The sequence below is a fragment of the Scyliorhinus torazame genome, chromosome 4 (assembly GCF_047496885.1).
Source record: "Scyliorhinus torazame isolate Kashiwa2021f chromosome 4, sScyTor2.1, whole genome shotgun sequence".
Classification (NCBI taxonomy): domain Eukaryota; kingdom Metazoa; phylum Chordata; class Chondrichthyes; order Carcharhiniformes; family Scyliorhinidae; genus Scyliorhinus; species Scyliorhinus torazame.
The window spans coordinates 13,206,671-13,231,152 of record NC_092710.1 but is presented as its reverse complement, the minus strand read 5'-3'; the positions used below and the strand labels follow the sequence as shown (position 1 = coordinate 13,231,152).

General features: G+C 48.8%; 2 long non-coding RNA genes across 2 annotated transcripts in view; both read left to right on the top strand.

The window, feature by feature from the left end:
* Positions 1 to 2,791, top strand: part of LOC140411560 (uncharacterized) — a 32,201-nt gene extending 29,410 nt beyond the window's left edge. The window contains exon 4 of the long non-coding RNA XR_011940864.1: positions 2,733 to 2,791. This is a non-coding gene — a long non-coding RNA (uncharacterized lncRNA). The remainder of the gene's footprint in view (positions 1 to 2,732) is intronic.
* Positions 2,792 to 8,859: 6,068 nt separating this feature from the next.
* LOC140411559 (uncharacterized) lies at positions 8,860 to 23,647 on the top strand. The gene is made up of 4 exons (XR_011940863.1): positions 8,860 to 8,932; positions 15,431 to 15,556; positions 20,116 to 20,241; positions 23,379 to 23,647. It is a non-coding gene; the product is annotated as an uncharacterized lncRNA (long non-coding RNA).
* Positions 23,648 to 24,482: the final 835 nt, after the last annotated feature.

Here is a 24,482-nt window from a genome sequence, read left to right as displayed (position 1 = left end):
AAAATCTGGCGGGGATTGTCACCCTGGACGTGGAGATGTTCTTCCCTCTGGTCTGGGGCAGGAGGTGGGGGTCTGGAATGGGGGGGTGGAGGGGGGGGGGGGGGGCTGGTCACAGTCTCAAGATACGGGGTAGACCATTTGGGACTGAGATGGGGAAAAATCTCTTCACTCAGAGGGTGGTGAACTTGCGGACGTCTCGACCACAAGAGGCTGTGGAGGCCGAGTTACTGAGTATATTTGAGAAGGAAATGGATTCCTTGACTCGAAAGGTGTTGTGTGGGTATGGGGAATGGGTGGGAACCTGGTGACGAAGCAGAGGATTAGCCCTGATCGTATAGAATGGGGGAGTCGGCCTGAAGCATTGCATGGCCGACTGCTCCTATTTTCTAAGTTTCGATGTTTAATCCTCATAAATGCTTTGACGAAATTACCCTTAAATGACCCTTGAGTCGTCCAGTCGCAAGGGAATACAGTCCTCGTTCTGCATTGCTTTTCCTCAGAATGTAATCCTTTTAACCTTGGGATCTGCTGCCTTGCCAGTAATGTATCTTCCCTGGGGTGCAGTGTCGGAACTGAACGCAGCTACACTTTGTGCTGGATTGAGATGCAATTGTGTACTTGCGGCCCGACCTGGCTTGCCGTAGTCATGTGACCTCTGCCCTGAGGCACAGAGGAGGGGGTAGCCATGTTACATTCCGTTCCAATAAAGACATTGGGCTGGATTCTCGTTCGACGGGATCCTCCGCTTTTCAGGTCGCCCACTCACGCCCGCCGGCGGCGGGATGCCCGCATTGGGAAGCCCCACTGGCCGGCTACTGGGACGGAAGATCCCGCTGCCGGCAGGGGGGGGGGGGCGCCACACCAGAAAACGGATACGGCGGGACGGAGAATCCCGCCCATTGTGCTGGAAGCACTTTGAGCTTGCAACGTGTTAGAAATGGAGCTGAGATTGAGCTTCGAAACACCGAAGAGATGGCACAACTACTGAAAGAGGAAGACAGAAACGTTCAACGCTGTTGAAAAAGTCTGAGAAAAGCCACAAGGGAAAGCAAACACTAAGAGAAGCCAGCTGCCAGGAAATCAAAATGGCTGTTAGCTTTCCTCCCCCTGGCTCCTGTTGAAATGAAAGATGATATGTGGCAGGACTGGCAGTTTTTCCACTTGCAAATTCCAAACGACAAGATTGCAATGGATTTAATTCACAAGCCACAGTCAGTACAAGAAGCAACATTTTAAACACTGCTCCAGGAAACAGCAAATACAGATGGCAGAAACCTTGAAGAGCCTTGAAAACCCACGCTGAGTCGCAGATTAACCTCACTTGTGAAGACAATGTCGGGATACGAGTCTATTGATGAGTACGTGAATGCAGGGACACAGCTTACACAATTCGGGCAACTGAAAGATGGTCTCATTGAAGCTAGGATTGTCTGACGCATAACAGATACAGCAGTGGAAGCAAGCCGACTGAGACAGGGGAAACGTGCTCTCACGAAAGCGAGAAACGTGGGTGGAAGGCCAGAGGGTGTAAAACATCAGCTGGAACATCTGTTTGGTGGAACAGACCAGGAGTTGCATTTTCCTGATAGACAGTCCAGGCGGAAAGGGGCAGGACGATCAGAGACAAAGGGCAGCATGCAAATGCTGCCGTGGGCATAACACAGGGAAAGGAAGGGGAACACAGGGAGGCGGTGGCGCAGTGGTATTTTCATTGAATAGTAATCCAGAGACGCCCGGTAATGCTCTGGGGTCCTGGGTTCGAATCCCGGCATGGCAGATGGGGAAATTTGAATTCAATAAAAATCTGGAATTAAAAGTCTAAAGCTGACCGTGAAACCAATGTCGATTGTTATAAAGTCCCATCTAATGTTCCTCAGGGAAGGAAATCTTCCGTCCTTACCCAGTCTGGCCTCATACGACTCCAGACCCCCCCCACGAAGGCAGTAGGTTAAAAGCCACCCACCTCGACTGGAGCAAGTCTAAAGCCAGGACTGGTAACACTAACCATCCTAAAAAGAGAGCAGACAAAACTATTGACTGCTGAGCAAATGCTGGAGGAGCGCAAAGATGTGTGCACAGGGTTTGGACGCCGAATATCCGAGAGTGCAAAGTATTCAGGATCTGCCGGGAGGAGTCCCTCGAGTCCCACCTCAGAAACAAGACGGGAGAGCTGGGAAAAGAACGACAAGCCCGAGGCTGGATTGGCAGCGAGGTAGCAATGCAGCAACTGCTGAGCTGAGAGCTTGCATGAACTCCGAAGAATCTAAACCCAGCTTTGAAGAGATCTCACTACCTCACTACTTGCCAAGACGAATACCTTGGCAGAGATCAAGGCAATGTCTTATGTTTCCACTCGAGGTTAGAAGAGTGAGGGGCGGCTGGATTGAGGCATATAAGATCCTGAACAATATTGACAAGGAGGACTTACAGAGGATGTTTCCTCTTGTAGGTAAGTCCAGAACTCAGGGCCACTGTTTGAGGACAAGAGTTGAGGAGATTCTTTTTCTCTCAGAGAATTGTGCAACTTTGCCACTCTCTGCTTCAGAAGGCGGTGAAGGCAGGGTCGTTGAATATTAAGTCGGAGGTAGATGGGTTCTTGTTAGGGAAGGGAATCAAAGATTATCGGGGGTAGATGGAAAGGTGGAATTCGAAACACTAACAGAACTGCAACGGTCTTAGCAAATGGCAGAGCAGGCTCGAGAGGCGGAATGGCCTACTGATTTCTTTTGCAGTACATCATTTCGGGAGCACTGTCAACGGAAATTAAGGATGCATCAAACTCGTTCAAGGTTAGTATTCAAGCTGGTGCCTCTACTGGTTTGTCAATCAGGTAAAAAAAAACAGACGGCACCAGAATACGGGCATAGTGGTAATGAGAGTGGCCAGAGGTCCAGACAAAGGGTCCAGAAACATGGGTTTGAATCCAGCAGGCGGAATTTAAATTCAATTAATTCATAAACCTGGAGTGAAAAGGCAGTTCCAGTCACAGTGAAACAACTGGGGTGGCGGAAAACCCCATCCAACATCCTTCTGTCTAGATGTCCCTTAAATGCTGCTATCGTACCTGCTCCCACCATCTCCCCGGGCAGCACGTTCCATATATTTACCACCCTCTGTGTAAAAAACTTGCCTCGCACATCTGTTCTAAACTTTTCCCCAGGCACTTTAAACCTGTGTCCCCGGGTACTTGACTCTCCTACCCTGGGAAAGAGCATCTGACGATCCACTCTGTCCATGCCACTCATAATCTTGGAGTCCTCTATCAGGTCGCCTCTCAACCTCCGTTGTTCCAGTGAGAACAGACTGAGTTTATCTAACCTCTCCTCATAGCTAATGCCCTCCATACCAGGCAACATCCTAGTAAATCTCTTCTGCACCCTCTCCAAAGCATCCACATCCTTCTGGTAGTGTGGTGACCGGAATTGTACACAATATTCCAAATGAGGCCTAACTAAGGTCCTGTACAGCTCCAACATGACTTGCCAATTTTAATACTCAATGCCCCGACCGATGAAGGCCAGCATGCCGTATGCCTTCTTGACTACCTTATCCACATGCTTTGCCACTTTCGGTGATCGGTGGACATGCACGCCCAGATCTCCCTGCCTATCAGTACTCGCAAGAGTTCGACCATTTATTGTGTAATTCCTACATGCATTGGACCTTCCAAAGTTCATTACTTCACACTTGTCCGGATTAAACTGCATCTGCCATTTCTCTGCCCAAGACTCCAACCAGTTTATATCCTGCTGTATCCTCTGACAATCCTCTTCACTATCCGCAACTCCACCAATTTTTTGTGTCGTCTGCAAACTTACTAATCAGACCAGCTACATTTTCTTCCAAATCAATTATATCGGCCACGAACAACAAAGGCCCCAGAGCTGATCCCTGTGGAACGCCGCTCGTCACAGCCTTCCAATCAGAAAAGCCCCCTTCTACTGCTGCCCTCTGTCTTCTATGACCTAGCCAGTTCTGTATCCAACTTGCCAGCTCTCCTCTGATCCCGTGTGACTTCGCCTTTTGTCCCAGTTTACCATGAGGCACCTTGTCAAAGTTAACTCCCCTTGTCAGTTACAAACTGCCACGGTCTTAGCAAATGGCAGAGCAGGCTCGAGAGGCGGAATGGCCTACTCGTGTTTCGTATGTGAACATGCACCTTCGATGTGAAGGATGGTCACTGGTGAGTGAAGCTGGACGAAAGCAGCAGCTTTCTAACAACATTCTGGGTGCTGTTTGGGAGATCGGAGCCATGCGGTTTGGCATCTCACGGCCCCAGAAGTGTATCAATGCAAGCATGAGATAGTCAGCGATTTTCCCGGCAGTGAAAGATATAGTGGGTGATCCACGGGTCGACGGTGACAACACAATGGAACAAGCCATCCCTGACCACGATCAGGATTTAGTGCGACTGCTAGAGGGAGCTGAAGCTGAACAAGAAAAGAATGCAGCTGAAGATGCCCGGAGTTAAGTACACAGGCCGACCATGTATTGGCAGAAAAAGGTCTTCTCCTGGGCCTGAAAAGGGGAGAGCTGTAGCAACGAGGCAGCAACCACCAGATTTGCTGGAATTGTGAACTGTTTGCCTAATTTACCATTGGGAGTGGGAACCATTACTGCCGAGGACCTTGAGCGGTATTAGGGCACAGAAGAAGAAGCAGAGTTTGTTAAAATCATACAACTGAGGACAACAACAGGGGCCAGTGCCGAGTGATGATAATGTCAGTGACAAAGTCACCTTGCCGTGTGACACCAGTGAGACAGGTCTGGGAGCAACCCTAATTCAGCAAGGACACCCCATTGCATTTGCATCCCGGGTGTTAACGCAAACTGAACGACGCTACGCCCAGCTGGAGAAAGAGCGCTTGGCTATTGTCTTTGTCTGTGAGCATCTTTATCAGTGCCTGCCTGGGAGAGACAACGTAACAGTTGAGCCCAACCACAAATCACTTTGCAGTATTGCCCTCAAACCGCTGCTCTCTTCTCCAAAGCGTCCGCAGGGCCTGTTACTTTGTGTACAGGGATGTCATCTGGACGTGGCGTACAAGCGAGAGAAACCCACGTACCTGACTGAAATGCGGTTCAGAATTGACCCCCATGAAGAAAGCTGAGGACGCGCCAACGGAATTTGCAATCAACCAGATTCGACGTGAGGCAGGGGCTCGAAATGCTCTGCGGTGATTAACTGAACAGAGCCCTTGGATCGGCCTTCTCAAGTCAAGCACGCTACCCAAAAAGATGCAACTCTCCAAGTGCTGCAAGAAATAGCGATGGTACCATCTTGTACAAAGGAAGTAAAGTCATCATTCCTAGAGAGTTGAGAGGAGAGTTGCTGAAGCATATCCATGCAAGCCTTCAAGGAATTGAGTCGAGTCCAAGGAAGACAAACAAAGTGCTCTACCGGCCAAACATGAGCATTAAATTCAGGACCACATCAGCCATGCTGTCCTTGTGGTGATTAACAAATAAAGCAAGGTAGAGAGACACACTGAAGATGCACGTCATCCCAGACTGACCATGGATAAGGCTGGGTGTAGACCTCTTCACTCCAGCAGTAACTGATTATCTTGTCACTGTAGATTACTATTCTGACTACTGGGAGTTAGACCAGCTGACTTCGACGATGCTCGGTGAGATTGTAGAATGCTGGAAAGCACAATTCGGTCGCTCGGGTATTCCAGGCATGTGATGAGCGACAATGGCCCTCAGTTCACGAATGAAGAATTCAGCCGCTTCACAAAGGTAAGGAAAATTCAACACTATGTCTCATCTCCACACTATCCCCAGTCGAATGGAAAGGCCAAAGTGGCAATGAACACCGGCCAAGGATTCGTCAAGAAATCTAGCACAAATGGCAGTCCTCCAGTGGAGAGACACACCAGCTGAAGGCATGGAAAGTAATCTAGTCCACAGACTAATGACACACTGCACACAAACTACTCTTCCAATTTCAAAATAGCTATGGAAGCCAGAAATAGTAACAGATATGAGTGAAAAACCCATGGTGAAATGACACAAGTCAAATTTTTGACAAAACCGTGGAGTTGAACACTTGAGAGTCAGTCAGGGTACCAGCTTTCAATGCTCTCAACCAGAAATTGGGGATATACGTAAAGCGGTTGTCACCTTGATAATGCAGAGTGGACACGACTGACCAAATATAACGGCGCAACAACCAGCAGGTATAAACATCAACAAAGCTGTTGCTTCAGTACATAGAACATAGAACAGTACAGCACAGAACAGGCCCTTGGGCCCTCGATGTTGCGCCGAGCTTTGTCCGAAACCAAGATCAAGCTATCCCACTCCCTGTCATTCTGGTGTGCTCCATGTGCCTATCCAATAACCGCTTGAAAGTTCCTGAAGTGTCCGACTCCACTATCACAGCAGGCAGTCCATTCCCCACCCTAACCACTCTCTGAGTAAAGAACCTACCTCGGACATCCCTCCTATATCTCCCATCCTGAATCTTATAGTTATGCCCCCTTGTAACAGCTACATCCACCCGAGGAAATAGTCTCTGAACGTCCACTCTATCTATCCCCCTCATTATCTTATAAACCTCTATTCAGTCGCCTCTCATCCTCCTCCGCTCCAAAGAGAAAAGCCCAAGCTCCCTCAACCTTTCCTCATGAGACCTATCATACAAACCAGGCAGCATCTTGGTAAATCTCCTTTGCACCCTTTCCAATGCTTCCACATCCTTCCTATAGTGAGGTGACCAGAACTGCACACAATACTCCAAATGTGGTCTCACCAGGGTCCTGTACAGTTGCAGCATAACCCCACGGCTCTTAAACTCAAGCCCCCTGTTAATAAACGCTAACACACTATAGGCCTTCTTCACGGCTCTGTCCACTTGAGTGGCAACCTTCAGAGATCTGTGGACATGAACCCCAAGATCTCTCTGTTCCTCCACATTCCTGAGAACCCTGCCGTCAACCCTGTAATCCGCATTCAAATTTGTCCTCCCAAAATGAATCACCTCGCACTTATCAGGGTTAAACTCCATCGGCCATTTTTCGGCCCAGCTCTGCATCCTATCAATGTCTCTTTGCAGCCTACAACAGCCCTCCACCTCATCCACTACTCCACCAATCCTGGTGTCATCAGCAAATTTACTGACCCACCCTTCAGCCCCCTCCTCCAAGTCATTGATAACAATCACAAATAGCAGAGGACCCAGCGCTGATCCCTGTGGTACACCGCTGGTAACTGGTCTCCAGTCTGAATATTTTCCATCCACCACCACCCTCTGTCTTCTATGTGATAGCCAGTTACTTATCCAATTGGCCAAATTTCCCTCGATCCCACACCTCCTTACTTTCTCCATGAGCCGACCATGGGGAACCTTATCAAACGCCTTACTAAAAAGTAGCTGATCAGGAAGATAGAATCGTACCTGCTGCACAAAAGTTCAGAACGGCCATCAGTCCCAGAGGTCCACCGGTCCCAACAATAGAAATGGAACAACAGTTACCACAGCAAGAAAAAGTACCATATCACAGAGGGCACATCACCCAGATGTACACGCATGCATACCACGAGGAGAACCGCATGATTTTCTCATTATGTATGCAATGCATGTGCAGAGACTAACTAGAATAATGAATTTTTTAAATGCGTGAGAATGGTTATTTGGTGGGTAACTTGGTGTCGGAATCTACCATGCGGTTTAAGTGTAGTCTCGTATACACTTCAAATTTAAGTTACACTTCTCGGATGCGAAATTAAAATCTTTTATTGTGTCTATTGATTATAATTGAGAGACTAAGATCTTCTTGTGGTTACAAATCAAATGTTCTCAATAAAGCCCTTGCCAGCAAAAGACTTTAAGAGAAATAATTGGCTGAATGGTTTACAACAGATTTAACTTTCAAAATACAGTCATAGTTCTTGCTCAAAGCAAAACAGCTTGTGCAAAGTTCAAGAGTTAGAGTGGAAATATGAAAATACGAAATAAGGATAGTGAATAGTTAGGTTAAAAGGGATAGAGTGATCCAGGATGGAAAATGGCTGCCCGGACCTCTATCTTTAAGGAAAATGTTATCAGTCTGACTCCATCTGTCCCTACCCCTGCAATGTGCTGATTGGCTTGGATGGGTCTCAAATGCATTTGGTTGGATGGTGAGTTGCCAATCATCAATGTGCAACATATATTCGGATATGTTACATTTTTAGATGTTTGTGTGTGTTGGAATGTTTATATTCTTTTAATCAATTCTAGTTTTCACTGGTTTACTGCTGACTGCGCTATTATCTGTATTCTGAACAATGGTGGGTTCATGTAGTCATGGCGACCGTGATCAGATTGTGGTACGGCTGCGTGACTTTTGCCGTTCTGTTCATTAGAACAATGGACAGTTTATAATATCAGTAAAATGTCGCATAAGCTTTCGCTAGCTTTTGAATGTTTCAAATTCTGTGCTTTTCCACTGCAAATTCTGCAAGCTTATGTGTTTTTGTAATGATGAAATCCATTTTAAAATGGATTTTAAACTGGGCTTTAGTATTTACATTAAAATGGCTAAATCAATTACCCTTTTATCTGCCAGAAATAGCAGGTTCCCTTGGGTAACTCACAGTTACACATGATGGAGCATGCCAATTTGTCTTTGTCATGAAAGGGGAGATGTTGGATTGAAATACAATCTTGTACTGAAGGGCAACCATGATACACTGGGTTCTAATAAACATGTTATACCAGAAGCACGGCACTCTTTGAGCTCATAACAGTCTGAGAAGTTAGTTCGAAACAAGAAGTTGTTGTTAGCTATGTGTGGCCCCGGTTCTTGTGGCTAACCGAGAATGCAGCGAATGGAATTATACTTTTGTGCGCTATGAAATAGTAACTCTCCACTGATTTCTTTTGCAGTACATCATTTCGGGAGCACTGTCAACGGAAATTAAGGATGCATCAAACTCGTTCAAGGTTAGTATTCAAGCTGGTGCCTCTACTGGTTTGTCAATCAGGTAAAAAAAAACAGACGGCACCAGAATACGGGCATAGTGGTAATGAGAGTGGCCAGAGGTCCAGACAAAGGATCCAGAAACATGGGTTTGAATCCAGCAGGCGGAATTTAAATTCAATTAATTCATAAACCTGGAATGAAAAGGCAGTTCCAGTCACAGTGAAACAACTGGGGTGGCGGAACACCCCATCCAACGTCCTTCTGTCTAGATGTCCCTTAAATGCTGCTATCGTACCTGCTCCCACCATCTCCCCGGGCAGCACGTTCCATATATTTACCACCCTCTGTGTAAAAAGCTTGCCTCGCACATCTGTTCTAAACTTTTCCCCAGGCACTTTAAACCTGTGTCCCCGGGTACTTGACTCTCCTACCCTGGGAAAGAGCATCTGACGATCCACTCTGTCCATGCCACTCATAATCTTGGAGTCCTCTATCAGGTCGCCTCTCAACCTCCGTCGTTCCAGTGAGAACAGACTGAGTTTATCTAACCTCTCCTCATAGCTAATGCCCTCCATACCAGGCAACATCCTAGTAAATCTCTTCTGCACCCTCTCCAAAGCATCCACATCCTTCTGGTAGTGTGGTGACCGGAATTGTACACAATATTCCAAATGAGGCCTAACTAAGGTCCTGTACAGCTCCAACATGACTTGCCAATTTTAATACTCAATGCCCCGAACGATGAAGGCCAGCATGCCGTATGCCTTCTTGACTACCTTATCCACATGCTTTGCCACTTTCGGTGATCGGTGGACATGCACAGCCAGATCTCTCTGCCTATCAGTACTCGCAAGAGTTCGACCATTTATTGTGTAATTCCTACATGCATTGGACCTTCCAAAGTTCATTACTTCACACTTGTCCGGATTAAACTGCATCTGCCATTTCTCTGCCCAAGACTCCAACCAGTTTATATCCTGCTGTATCCTCTGACAATCCTCTTCACTATCCGCAACTCCACCAATTTTTTGTGTCGTCTGCAAACTTACTAATCAGACCAGCTACATTTTCTTCCAAATCAATTATATCGGCCACGAACAACAAAGGCCCCAGAGCTGATCCCTGTGGAACGCCGCTCGTCACAGCCTTCCATTCAGAAAAGCCCCCTTCTACTGCTACCCTCTGTCTTCTATGACCTAGCCAGTTCTGTATCCAACTTGCCAGCTCTCCTCTGATCCCGTGTGACTTCGCCTTTTGTCCCAGTTTACCATGAGGCACCTTGTCAAAGTTAACTCCCCTTGTCAGTCACAAACCTACCGAAAACAACCTTGATTATATTCAATGGCCCAGACTCCACTGCATTCCAGGGAAGACAATTCCACATAATAATGACCCTTTGAGAGAAAAACGCTCTCCTCCTCGTTATCTGAAATGGGCGACCCTTTATGTTCAAACTGTGGCTCTTCGACCTGGTCCCGATCAAAAGGAGACACGGCCCCTCAGCTTCCACTCTGTCAAGTCCTTATATGTTTCAATAAGATCAACACTCATTGTTCTATATTTGAATGGATGTGGGGCCCAACATGTCCAACTTCTCCTGACAAGGCAACCACGCCATCCCTATCCACGCTGCAAAATTGTCTGGACTAACATCAGGGGGTTTGTGTCAAAATTGGGGGAGCTATCCCCACAGGCTAGGCAAGCAACAACCTGATGTAATCATACTCACCTAATCGTACCTTAGAGACAATGTCCCAGACACCACCATGCCTGGGTATGTCCTGTCTAATTGACAGGACAGACCCAACACTGATGGAGGAACAGTCGGGAGGGAGTTGCCCTGGGAGGCCTCAACATCGACTCCAGACCCCATGAAGTTTCATGGTATCAGGCCAAACGTGGGCAGGGAAACCTCCTGCTGATCAGACCCCGTACCGCAGGCCCCCTCATCTGATGAATCAATCCTCCGTCCACGTTGGCACCATTTGGTAGAAACTCTGAGGTGGCAAGGGCAATAATTCACTCTGGGCCGGGAGGGGGGGGCGGATGTTAAATGTGACTTGGTAGCACCGCCACTAACCGAGTTGGCCAAATTCGGAAGGACACAGCTGCCAGACTGTGGTGAGGGGCACAAGAAAGAAAATCTGTTGGACCCAATATACCAGATGCATCTGGTCATGACTGCATCAGTAGGTCACTCGAGGACACCATCCATTGTGCTGTGCGGCACGACCACTGTGCAAAGTGGGAGAGTCAGAACAGATCTCCCAACTCATAACAGGGTATCAATGACCTGACCTCCTCAAAGAATTTGATTAAGTTTGTCAAACACGACCTTCCCTCAACAAATCCATGCTGACCATTCCTGATCAATTCGTGTCTATCCAAGTGCCGATATATTCTATCCCTCAGAATTCTTTCCAGTAACTTCCCCACCACCGAGGTTACACTGACTGGCTTAGAATTTCTTGGACTAACCCGAGCTCCCTTTATTAGAACAAAGAACAAAGAAAAGTACAGCACAGGAACAGGCCCTTCGGCCCTCCAAGCCCGTGCCGACCATGCTGCCCATCTAAACTAAAATCGTCTACCCTTCCGGGGTCCGTATCCCTCTATTCCCATCCTATTCATATATTTGTCAAGATGCCCCTCAAATGTCACTAGCGTCCCTGCTTCCACCACCTCCTCCAGCAGCGAGTTCCAGGCACCCACTACCCTCTGTGTAAAAGATTTGCCTCGTACATCTCCTCTAAACATTGCCCCTCCCACCTTCAACCTATGCCCCCTAGTAATTGACCCCTCTACCCCGGGGAAAAGCCTCTGACTATCCATTCTGTCTATGCCCCTCATAATTTTGTAGACCTCTATCAGGTCGCCCCTCAACCTCCGTCGTTCCAGTGAGAACAAACCGAGTTTAGTCAACCTCTCCTCATAGCTAATGCCCTCCATACTAGGCAACATCCTGGTAAATCTCTTCTGCACCCTCTCTAAAGCTTCCACATCCTTCTGGCAGTGTGGCGACCAGAATTGAACACTATACTCCAAGTGTGGCCTAACTAAGGTTCTATACAGCTGCAACATGACTTGCCAATTCTTATACTCAATGCCCCGGCCAATGAAGGCAAGCATGCCATATGCCTTCTTGACTACCTTCTCCACCTGTGTTGCCCCTTTCAGTGACCTGTGGACCTGTACTCCTAGATCTCTTTGACTTTCAATACTCTTGAGGGTTCTATCATTCACTATATATTCCCTACCTGTATTAGACCTTCCAAAAATTAATAATGGGACAATGTTTCTTTTTCATATTTTTATTCAAAGATTTTTCAATATAACACCGATAAATCCATATACGAACAATAATTTTCAATATTTCAACCCTTCTACCCCCCCAATCCAAAATAAACAATAACCAATTCCCTAGACCCCCTCCCTAAAACCTAACGCTGACCAGCTCCCTGAAATAGGAGATCAACGGCTGCCGCCTCACGTAGAACCTTACAGCCGACCCTCTCATTATATACTGAATGTTTTCCAAGTGCTAAAACTCTATTGGGTCACTTAACCACGTCGCAGCACTGGGCGGGGTCCAACCAAACAGCAACTGTCTTCCCTGAACAAACCCCACCTGACCCCTGGCAGGTAGGATCCCCTGAACCGAGCCAGGATCTTCGCCAACAACTTTGCATTCACATTCAATAACGAAATGGGACAGTTTGACCCACACTGCGCCGAGTCTTGAGCCTTCTTTAAGATCAAGGAGATTGACGCTCGCGCCAATGTTAACGGCAACCCCCCCAAGCCGTAGTATCCTCAAACATCTCCAGCAACACTGGAGCCAGCAACCAGGTAAATGTCTGATAAAATGCAGTCAGGACCCCGTCCAGCAACCGGCGCCTTCCCCGACTGCATCAGACCCGTACCTTCCGTAACCTCCTCCAAAGTCGGAGGAGCCTCCAATTTACCCTTTTCTCCTGTTCCACCAGCAGAATAGCCAAACCGTCCAAAAACTCTTAACATTGAGAATCCGTCCTCCAGGGTCTCCGACTCGTAAAGGTTCTGATCAAACGCCTCATTCACCCTGACCAGGGCAGAGACCACTCTACACCCACCCTGTTTCCCCCGTCCCTAACCTGCACAATTTCCTGAGAGGGCCCTTGTTACCTCAACTGGTGAGCCAACAAGCAACTAGCCGTTTGTCCGTGCTCATAGAAAAACCCTCTAATGCCACAGCAAGCACACGGCCCCATCTTTGACAGCAGCCCAATCTCCAACCATACCTTCTTCCTATCAGCCAATAACTCCATGGCTGATTGACTGTATATTGACGGTCGACCTCCAAGATGGCATCCGCCAACCTCTGCCTCTCCGCCCTCTCACTCTTTTCCTGAAAAGAAGTGATCTCCCCTCTAACAACCACCTTCACTGCCCCCCACAAGGTGGAAGGGGAAATGACCTCCTATTAAACCTCCGATGCTCCTCAATGACGGGGAACCCCCCCCCAGTCGAAGCCCTTATCTGCCAGCAGCAATGCATCAAACCTCCATGGGGGGGCGCTGAGCGAAGTCCAACCCAACCACCATGTCCACATGATGAGGAGCATGATCAGACATCACTATCGCCGAGTACTCCACCCCCCCACCCCCTGGCAGCAGGGACCCACCTACCATCCATCATTAGCTGGTTCCAATCCAAATCCGGGATCAAAAATAATAACTTTGTAATATAAGCTGCGTCGGACAATTTGGGGCTTCTCTATTCACCAGCATCACCAGTTCAGCCACTAACAACCCACTAAACCACTCATTCGGACCTGTCAAAATCTTCATCACTGAACAGGCTACCTTCTTATTAATCAGGATACCTGCCCCTGGGGCCCTACTACCAAACTGAATTAAACAACTGCCCCACCCAACTCTTCCACAACCTTATCTGATCTCTTAACTCGCAAATGGGTCTCCTGCAACAGCACCACATCAGTTTTCGAAGTCTTACGGTAAACACCCTAGATCTCTTGACCGAGCCACTCAACACACCCCCCCCCCCTCCCCATTCCATGTGATCAGCCTCTCCCCCTCACCAGCGTCAGCCTCGTGAGGCTGTCCAGTAACCCCTCCAAGAAAGGGCGAGACCAGGCCCACCCAAGATGGCCGCCAGATCCCCCAACACAACTGGACAAAGAAAAGTCCCCAGCCATTGTCGGAAGACTAATCCACCCCGTCCCACCAACTCCATACCCAACAAGCAAACCCCAACCACGCTCACAATCGCTGGCTTGGCAGACCAAGGCAGGCCAGCAGCACGGTTCAATTCCCGTAACAGTCTCCCTGAACAGGCGCCGGAATGTGGCAACTAGGGGCTTTTCACAGTAACTTCATTGAAGCCTACTTGTGACAATAAGCGATTTTCATTCATTTCATTCATGTACCCCCACAAATCCCAAACATCCAATAACCATAACCTCTAAGCTCATACCTAATAAACCTCCACCGTACGAGTTGCAGATAACCCCATCCCCCTCACTCCCGCTGACTAACTAATCCAGCTGGCGGGGTGGCCCCCAAAAATTCCAAAACATCAAACTGGCATGGCAGCACAGTGGTTACCACTGCTGCTTCACAGCGCCAGGGTCCCAGGTTCGATTCCCGGCTTGGGTTACTGTCTGTGCGGAGTCTGCACGTTCTCCCCGTGTCTGTGTGGGTTTCCTCCGGGTGCTCCGGTTTCCTCCCACAAGTCCCGAAAGATGCGCTGTTAGGTGAATTGGACATTCTGAATTCTCCCTCTGTGTACCCAAACAGGTGCCGGGAATGTGGCGACTAGGGGCTTTTCATTGCAGTGTTAATGTAAGCCTACTTGTGACAATAATAAAGATTATTATTATGTGGTTGACTCGTAACTGCCCTCAGTAGCATCTGAAATAGCAAATGCCTTGGTTGTAATTTTCCTTACCTCCCTGGATTCTAGAAAGGTCCGAACAGATTGGAAAGTAGAGAATGGGATTCATTTACTCATAGAAAGGAGACATGGAGTAGGAAGCTACAGGTCACATCGCCTAACATCTGTCATAGGCAAAAAGCTAGAAGTAAGGCACTTCGAAATTCTTTTCATAAATCTGGCACAGTCAACATGGTTTTGTGAAAGGGAAAAAAATCATCATTTGTGAAGCAACAGTGCTGACCACTGTGCCGAGTCTGGAGTCACACTTCGGCCAGACCAAGTGAGGGCAGCAGATTTCCCTCCCTAAAGGTCTGAGCGAAGCAGGTGGATTTTTACACCTGTCCACGATGATTGCTACGACTGAGAGCAGCTTTTCCCGGTTTAGGGACCAATGGGATGCGAACCCACATCCCCAGAGAATTGGCTTGAGTCTCTGGATTGCTAGGCCGCTGATGTTACCACTATCCCAGCACACCGCCCCGGACATCCGGAGGTCACAAAGGGCACTTGACATAAATGGGAGTTCCTTTTTTGCATGATGTTCAGTCGATATCCTTGACGTCATCTTGGTTGTATTACAGGTGAAGATTGTATTTGCAACGAATGTAATCAGCGCCTTCATGGCAGGATTGGGGATCATTGCGTACTCCATGTCGCTATATTATCCTCTGAGTTATTACGATTACTATCATGGAGCACACCGACCAGTAAGTGTCATTGCTCCGTTTGATTGCAGTCGTATTGTACTTTTATATTAAAGAGTCACTTTATATAGTCGGAGGGTTGCAAAGTTAACGTGGAGGAGAGCCCACTTTTCTTCCCTGCGGACTCCCCGGTCAGTGGGTAAGCCTGCCCACTCGCCAACATTTCTTTCACCCAATCTCTTTTCCTCAGGGTCAAAGAGTCATAGATGTTGACAGCACGGAAACAGGCCCTTCGGCCCAGCTGGCCCATGACGCACAATTTCTATCACTAAGCTAGTCCCACTTGCCCTCATTTGGCCCATATCCCTCCAAACCCACCCTGCATATGTTTTAATGCAAGAAGTATTACGGGTAAGGCAGATGAACTTAGAGCTTGGATTAGTACTTGGAACTATGATGTTGTTGCCATTACAGAGACCTGGTTGAGGGAAGGGCAGGATTGGCAGCTAAACAGTCCAGGATTTAGATGTTTCAGGCGGGATAGAGGGGGATGTAAAAGGGGAGGCGGAGTTACGCTACTGGTTAGGGAGAATATCACAGCAGTAGCGGGAGGACACCTCAGAGGGCAGTGAGGCTATATGGGTAGAGATCAGGAATAAGAAGGGTGCAGTCACAATGTTGGGGGTTTACTACAGGCCCCCCAACAGCCAGCGGGAGATAGAGGAGCAGATAGGTAGACAGATTTTGGAAAAGAGTAAAAACAACAGGGTTGTGGTGTTGGGAGACTTCAACTTCCCCAATATTGACTGGGACTCACTTAGTGCCAGGGGCTTAGACGGGGCGGAGTTTGTAAGGAGCATCCAGGAGGGCTTCTTAAAACAATATGTAGACAGTCCAACTAGGGAAGGGGCGGTACTGGACCTGGTATTGGGGAATGAGCCCGGCCAGGTGGTAGATGTTTCAGTAGGGGAGCATTTCGATAACAGTGACCACAATTCAGTAAGTTTTAAAGTACTGGTGGACAAGGATAAGAGTGGTCCTAGGATGAATGTGCTAAACTGGGGGAAGGCTAATTATAACAATATTAGGTGGGAACTGAGGAACATAGATTGGGGGCGGATGTTTGAGGGAAAATCAACATCTGACATGTGGGAGGCTTTCAAATGTCAGTTGAAAGGAATTCAGGACCGGCATGTTCCTGTGAGGAAGAAGGATAAATACGGCAATTTTCGGGAACCTTGGATAACGAGAGATATTGTAGGCCTCGTCAAAAAGAAAAAGGAGGCATTTGTCAGGGCTAAAAGGCTGGGAACAGACGAAGCCTGCGTGGAATATAAGGAAAGTAGGAAGGAACTTAAGCAAGGAGTCAGGAGGGCTAGAAGGGGTCACTAAAGGTCATTGGCAAATAGGGTTAAGGAAAATCCCAAGGCTTTTTACACGTACATAAAAAGCAAGAGGGTAGCCAGGGAAAGGGTTGGCCCACTGAAGGATAGGCAAGGGAATCTATGTGTGGAGCCAGAGGAAATGGGCGAGGTACTAAATGAATACTTCGCATCAGTATTCACCAAAGAGAAGAAATTGGTAGATGTTGAGTCTGGAGAAGGGTGTGTAGATAGCCTGGGTCACATTGAGATCCAAAAAGACGAGGTGTTGGGTGTCTTAAAAAATATTAAGGTAGATAAGTCCCCATGGCCTGATGGGATCTACCCCAGAATACTGAAGGAGGCTGGAGAGGAAATTGCTGAGGCCTTGACAGAAATCTTTGGATCCTCACTGTCTTCAGGGGATGTCCCGGAGGACTGGAGAATAGCCAATGTTGTTCCTCTGTTTAAGAAGGGTAGCAAGAATAATCCAGGGAACTACAGGCCGGTGAGCCTTACTTCAGTGGTAGGGAAATTACTGGAGAGAATTCTTCGAGACAGGATCTACTCCCATTTGGAAGCAAATGGACGTATTAGTGAGAGGCAGCATGGTTTTGTGAAGGGGAGGTCGTGTCTCAGTAACTTGATAGAGTTTTTCGAGGCGGTCACTAAGATGATTGATGCAGGTAGGGCAGTGGATGTTGTCTATATGGACTTCAGTAAGGCCTTTGACAAGGTCCCTCATGGTAGACTAGTACAAAAGGTGAAGTCACACGGGATCAGGGGTGAGCTGGCAAGGTGTATACAGAACTGGCTAGGTCATAGAAGGCAGAGAGTAGCAATGGAAGGATGCTTTTCTAATTGGGTGGCTGTGACCAGTGGTGTTCCACAGGGATCAGTGCTGGGACCTTTGCTGTTTGTAGTATATATAAATGATTTGGAGGAAAATGTAACTGGTCTGATTAGTAAGTTTGCAGACGACACAAAGGTTGGTGGAATTGCGGATAGCGATGAGGACTGTCTGAGGATACAGCAGGATTTAGATTGTTTGGAGACTTGGGCGGAGAGATGGCAGATGGAGTTTAATCCGGACAAATGTGAGGTAATGCATTTTGGAAGGTCTAATGCAGGTAGGGAATATACAGTGAATGGTCGAACCCTCAAGAGTATTGAAAGTCAAAGAGATCTAGGAGTACAGGTCCACAGGTCACTGAAAGGGGCAACACAGGTGGAGAAGGTAGTCAAGAAGGCATACAGCATGCTTGCCTTCATTGGCCGGTGCATTGAGTATAAGAATTGGCAAGTCATGTTGCAGCTGTATAGAACCTTAGTTAGGCCACACTTGGAGTATAGTGTTCAATTCTGGTCGCCACACTACCAGAAGGATGTGGAGGCTTTAGAGAGGGTGCAGAAGAGATTTACCAGAATGTTGCCTGGTATGGAGGGCATAAGCTATGAGGAGCGGTTGAATAAACTCGGTTTGTTCTCACTGGAATGAAGGAGGTTGAGGGGCGACCTGATAGAGGTCTACAAAATTCTGAGGGGCATAGACAGAGTGGATAGTCAGAGGCTTTTCCCCGGGATAGAGGGGTCAATTACTAGGGGGCATAGGTTTAAGGTGAGAGGGGCAAGGTTTAGAGTAGATGTACGAGGCAAGTTTTTTACACAGAGGGTAGTGGGTGCCTGGAACTCGCTGCCGGAGGAGGTGGTGGAAGCAGGGACGATAGTGACATTTAAGGGGCATCTTGACAAATATATGAATAGGATGGGAATAGAGGGATACGGACCACGGAAGGGTAGACGATTTTAGTTTAGTCGGACAGCATGGTCGGCACGGGCTTGGAGGGCTGAAGAGCCTGTTCCTGTGCTGTACAGTTCTTGCCCATGTAACTGCTTTTTAAAGGACGAAATCGTACCCGCCTCGACCACTGCCTCTGGCAGCTCGTTCCAGACACTCACCACCCTCTGTGTGAAAAAACTTCCCCTCTGGTCTCTTTTGGATCTCTCCCCTCTCACCTTAAACCTATGCCCTCTAGTCCTAGACTCCTCTACCTTTGGGAAAAGATGTCGACTATCTCCCTTATCAATGCTCCTCATTATTTTATAGACCTCTCTGGGATGACCCCTAAACCTCCTACTCTCCAGGAAAAAAGTCCCAGCCTATCCAACCTCTCCTTATAACTCAGACCATCAAGTCCTGGTAGCATCCTCGTAAATCTCCTCTGCACTCTTTCTAGTTTAACAATATCCTTCCTATAATAGGGTGACCAGAACTGAACACAGTATTCCGTGTGTGGTCTTAGCAATGTCTTGTACAACTTCAACAAGACGTCCCAACTCCTGTATTCAATATTCTGCCCAATAAAACCTCGCATGCTGAATGCCTTCTTCACCACCCTGTCCACCTGCGACTCCACCGTCAAGGAGCTATGAACCTGTACCCCGAGATCTCTTTGTTCGGTAACTCTGCACAACTCCCTCCCATTAACTGAGTAGGTCCTTCGAGCACCCATTGATTGTGACTCCCACAACCCCAGGAATTCCAAAAGAGAACCATTTTTCCGGTGTGACTGCGTCCGCCGAATAGGGTTTCTGGCAGCTTGGAAGAACCTGGCCCCCTCCCAGGGAGACCACATGCTTTCGGGTGGGACAGTGAAGGCCCACGAGGTGTGGGACCAGCTGGAAGGAATCCTACCCACCAACGTTTAGTGTTCAGGAGAAGTGGTTGGGGAGTGAGGAACTCTCCACGTCCCGAAACTGTTGATTTGGCTTTGGTCAGGCCAATCAGAGACTTCTGTTCCACCTCTTCCTTCCCGCAAGTCTCCCTCACCTGTGAACGAGGGGCTGGTTTAGCTCACTGGGCTAAATCGCTGGCTTTGAAAGCAGACCAAGGCAGGCCAGCAGCACGGTTCAATTCCCGTACCGGCCTCCCCGAACAGGCGCCGGAATGTGGCGACTAGGGCTTTTCACCGTAACTTCATTGAAGCCTACTTGTGACAATAAGCGATTTTCATTTCATTTTCATTTCATTCAATTTCACGGCCCTGAATTCAGTCTCGTGGCCCACATCGAGCCGACAGCCTTATTCCGGCCAATGTGGCATTGGGGAAGTGCAAGACGGGCATTGATCACAGAGTAGCACCAGGGAAAGTGGCGCGAGGCAGGATGCGACGTGGACCCCAATTTCTGCCCAATTATCTTCATACAAGTCCTTCCCAGCAAGGTCGAACAAGATTAATGTTATTCTGCCTTCCTCCACAGCTGGCATCACTGACCTTTGTGATGATGTTACAACTGTTCACGGCGGCCGAGTTGGTAGTGGCGATCTTCTGCGCTGTCATCATTGGCAAGAATCTGTTTCGTTGCTGTAACCTCAACTCTGTATCGGTAAGAGCAGAACCAGAGGGCAAATGGGGCGGTGGGGTCAGCGGGCAAAAGTGGGCGGCGGGACTGAATTTCTCCCAACTGTGCCGAAACTGCCCGGCATTTCTGTTTCTTAATACTGTCAACGGTAAATAAACTCGGACAGCACTAGAGGGAGAGAGGCAAGGATACCTGGGATACAGTCGCATCAGAAAAACGAATGGCCCAGTTTAATAAGGGCACCAGGAAAGACGAACAAAGCATTGGGGTTAATTTTGGAGGCAACAATTTGAAAAGCAGAGAAGTTATATTAAACTGGTTTAGAACCCTGGTGAGGTGACACTCTGGGAGTTACTGTTCACAGCTCCGGCGATATCACACTGGGAGTCACTGTGCACAGTTCCTGTCTCTGTATCACACTGGGAGTTACTGTGCACAGTTCCGGTCTCTCTATCACACTGGGAGTCACTGTGCACAGTTCCGGTCTCTGTATCACACTGGGAGTCACTGTGCACAGTTCCTGTCTCTGTATCACACTGGGAGTCACTGTGCACAGTTCTGGTCTCCGTATCACACTGGGAGTTACTGTGCACAGTTCCTGTCTCTGTATCACACTGGGAGTCACTGTGCACAGTTCCTGTCTCTGTATCACACTGGGAGTCACTGAGCACAGTTCCTGTCTCTGTATCACACTGGGAGTCACTGTGCACAGTTCTGGTCACTGTATCACACTGGGAGTCACTGTGCACAGTTCCGGTCTCTGTATCACACTGGGAGTTACTGTTCACAGCTCCGGCGATATCACACTGGGAGTCACTGTGCACAGTTGCTGTCTCTGTATCACACTGGGAGTTACTGTGCACAGTTCCTGTCTCCGTATCACACTGGGAGTCACTGTGCACAGTTCCTGTCTCTGTATCACACTGGGAGTCACTGTGCACAGTTCCTGTCTCTGTATCACACTGGGAGTCACTGTGCACAGTTCCTGTCTCTGTATCACACTGGGAGTCACTGTGCACAGTTCCTGTCTCTGTATCACACTGGGAGTCACTGTGCACAGTTCCTGTCTCTGTATCACACTGGGAGTCACTGAGCACAGTTCCTGTCTCTGTATCACACTGGGAGTCACTGTGCACAGTTCCTGTCTCTGTATCACACTGGGAGTCACTGTGCACAGTTCCGGTCTCCGTATCACACTGGGAGTCACTGTGCACATTTCCTGTCTCTGTATCACACTGGGAGTCACTGTGCACAGTTCCTGTCTCTGTATCACACTGGGAGTCACTGTGCACAGTTCCTGTCTCTGTATCACACTGGGAGTCACTGTGCACAGTTCCTGTCTCTGTATCACACTGGGAGTCACTGTGCACAGTTCCTGTCTCCGTATCACACTGGGAGTCACTGTGCACAGTTCCTGTCTCTGTATCACACTGGGAGTCACTGTGCACAGTTCCGGTCTCTGTATCACACTGGGAGTCACTGTGCACAGTTCCTGTCTCTGTATCACACTGGGAGTCACTGTGCACAGTTCCTGTCTCTGTATCACACTGGGAGTCACTGTGCACAGTTCCTGTCTCTGTATCACACTGGGAGTCACTGTGCACAGTTCCTGTCTCCGTATCACACTGGGAGTTACTGTGCACAGTTCCTGTCTCTGTATCACACTGGGAGTCACTGTGCACAGTTCCTGTCTCTGTATCACACTGGGAGTCACTGTGCACAGTTCCGGTCTCCGTATCACACTGGGAGTCACTGTGCACAGTTCCGGTCTCCGTATCACACTGGGAGTCACTGTGCACAGTCCCTGTCTCCGTATCACACTGGGAGTCACTGTGCAGACTTTTCCTTCTCACAATTTGCTTTCTCACCTATCTTTGTATTATCTGTCAACATCCTGGGGGTTACCATTGATCAGACACTGAACTGGACCCAGCCACATTAATACTGTGGCTACCAGGGCAGGTCAGAGGCTGGGAATCCTGCGGAGAGTAACTCACCTCCTGACCCTCCCCCAAAGCCTGTCCCCCATCGACAAGGCACAAGTCAGGAGTGTGAGGGAAACTCTCCACTTGCCTGGATGAGCGCAGCTCCAACAACACTCGAGAAGCTCGACACCATCCAGGACAAAGCAGCCCCGCTTGATTGCTCCCCTTCCACAAACATTCACTCCCTCCCCCACCGACACACAGTGTCAGCCGTGTGTCCCATCTACAAGATGCACTGCAGCAACTCACCAAGATTCCTCAGGCAGCACATTCCAAACCCACCACCACTGCCGTCTAGAAGGACGAGAGCAGCAGATACCCGGGAACCCCCCCACCTGGAGGCTCCCCTCCGAGTCACTCACCACCCTGACTGGGAAATATATCGGCCGTTCCTTCACTGTCGCCAGGGCAACATCCTGGAACTCCCTCCCTAACAGCACAGTGGGTGTACCTACACCTCAGGGACTGCAGCGGTTTCAAGAAGGCAGCTCACCCCCACCTCCTCAAGGGGCAATTAGGGCTGGGTAACAAATGCCGGTCTAACCAGTGACACCCACCTCCCGGGAATGATAAAACAGAATTCCCGATGGGAATGGGAAGAGGCTCAAGTGGAGATTAAGCAGCAGCACAGAGCAGTTGCGGCGAATGGCCTGTTCTTCTGCTGCACATTTCCCCATCATTACCCAGGTTCAGGAAAGGAGCAGAATAGGAATGGCTGCACGGTGTTACAGCGGTTAGCACCGCTGCCTCTCAATGCCAGGGACCCGGGTGGAGTTTTCACGTTCCCCCCGTCTCTGCGTGGGTTTCCTCCGGGTGCTGCGGTTTCCTCCCACAGTCCAGAGATGGGATTAGCCATGCTAAATTGTCCCGTAGTGCATTGTCCAAAACAGGACACAATGCACCACCTGAGGCCAAACCAGTTTTATACAGCTTCAACATAACTTCCTTGCTAGTGCACGCTGCACCCCTACTGATGAAGCCAGAGTCTAGGGAGCATCGTTTACTATTGGTTACACGTGACACATGTAACCTCAGGGTGGTCTGTGCACTTCGGACAATTGAGCACTTTGGGGAGATTGATTGAGGCTCCGTTGGATACAGGATAATTGCGTCGTGCTCGGGTGGTTTTGTCCTCCCCACTCAATCAGATTGACATATTTCTTTATCCCTTTGCAGCCGCAGTGACAGTACGTCGCCTTAAACAGCCACCAACTGCACGGAGATAAGCCTTTAAACAGGGACAGGAAACAAGGAGCAATGAACGAGTCCTCGCCTGTTTTACGTTTGAGCTGACCTTGAACAAATTGAGCTGTCCAGTATTTAATGCCAAAGCTTAGCAGGAATGTCTTTTTGCTGTATGTAGTCTTTTCGTGTTTGTAACAGACGCCTGGAGGCTAGGTCTCAGAGTCTGTATATTGCTTAAATATTAAAACTTGAATGAGAAGGAAAAATGGGCGAATGTTTGTTTCTGTTCAACACACACTTTGCTGGCCAAGGTCATCTGGTCACCCACCAAGACATTCTGCAATTTCCCAATCGTAACTCGAACCGGGAGCTGGCCAGCCAGTCGCTGGCTTCCAATCGATCATGGAGCTGCTGTGACTCCGTTTCAATACCACACGCCTTTATTTTACAGTCCCTCCCTGCTCACCATCTGCTGGGTGCTCCAATCCTAACTCTGTAACCTCCTTCAGCTCCTGTGACCCTCCCTATCTCTGTAACCTCCTCCAGCCCCTCGAAATCTATCTCTGTAACCTCCTCCAGCCCCTAGAAATCTATCTCTGTAACCTCCTCCAGCCCCTCGAAATCTATCTCTGTAACCTCCTCCAGCCCCTAGAAATCTATCTCTGTAACCTCCTCCAGCCCCTAGAAATCTATCTCTGTAACCTCCTCCAGCCCCACAACACTCCCTGTCTCTGTGACCTCCTCCAGCACCTGCAACCCTCCCTATCTCTGTAACCTCCTCCAGTCCCTACAACCCTCCCTATCTCTGTAACCTCCTCCAGCCCCTACAATCCTCCCTACCTCTGTAACCTCCTCCAGCCCCAACAACCCTCCCTATCTCTGTAACCTCCTCCAGCCCCTACAACCCTCCCTATCTCTGTAACCTCCTCCAGCCCCTACAACCCTCCCTATCTCTGTAACCTCCTCCAGTCCCTACAACCCTCCCTATCTCTGTAACCTCCTCCAGTCCCTACAACCCTCCCTATCTCTGTAACCTCCTCCAGCCCCTACAACCCTCCCTGTCTCTGTGACCTCCTCCAGCACCTGCAACCCTCC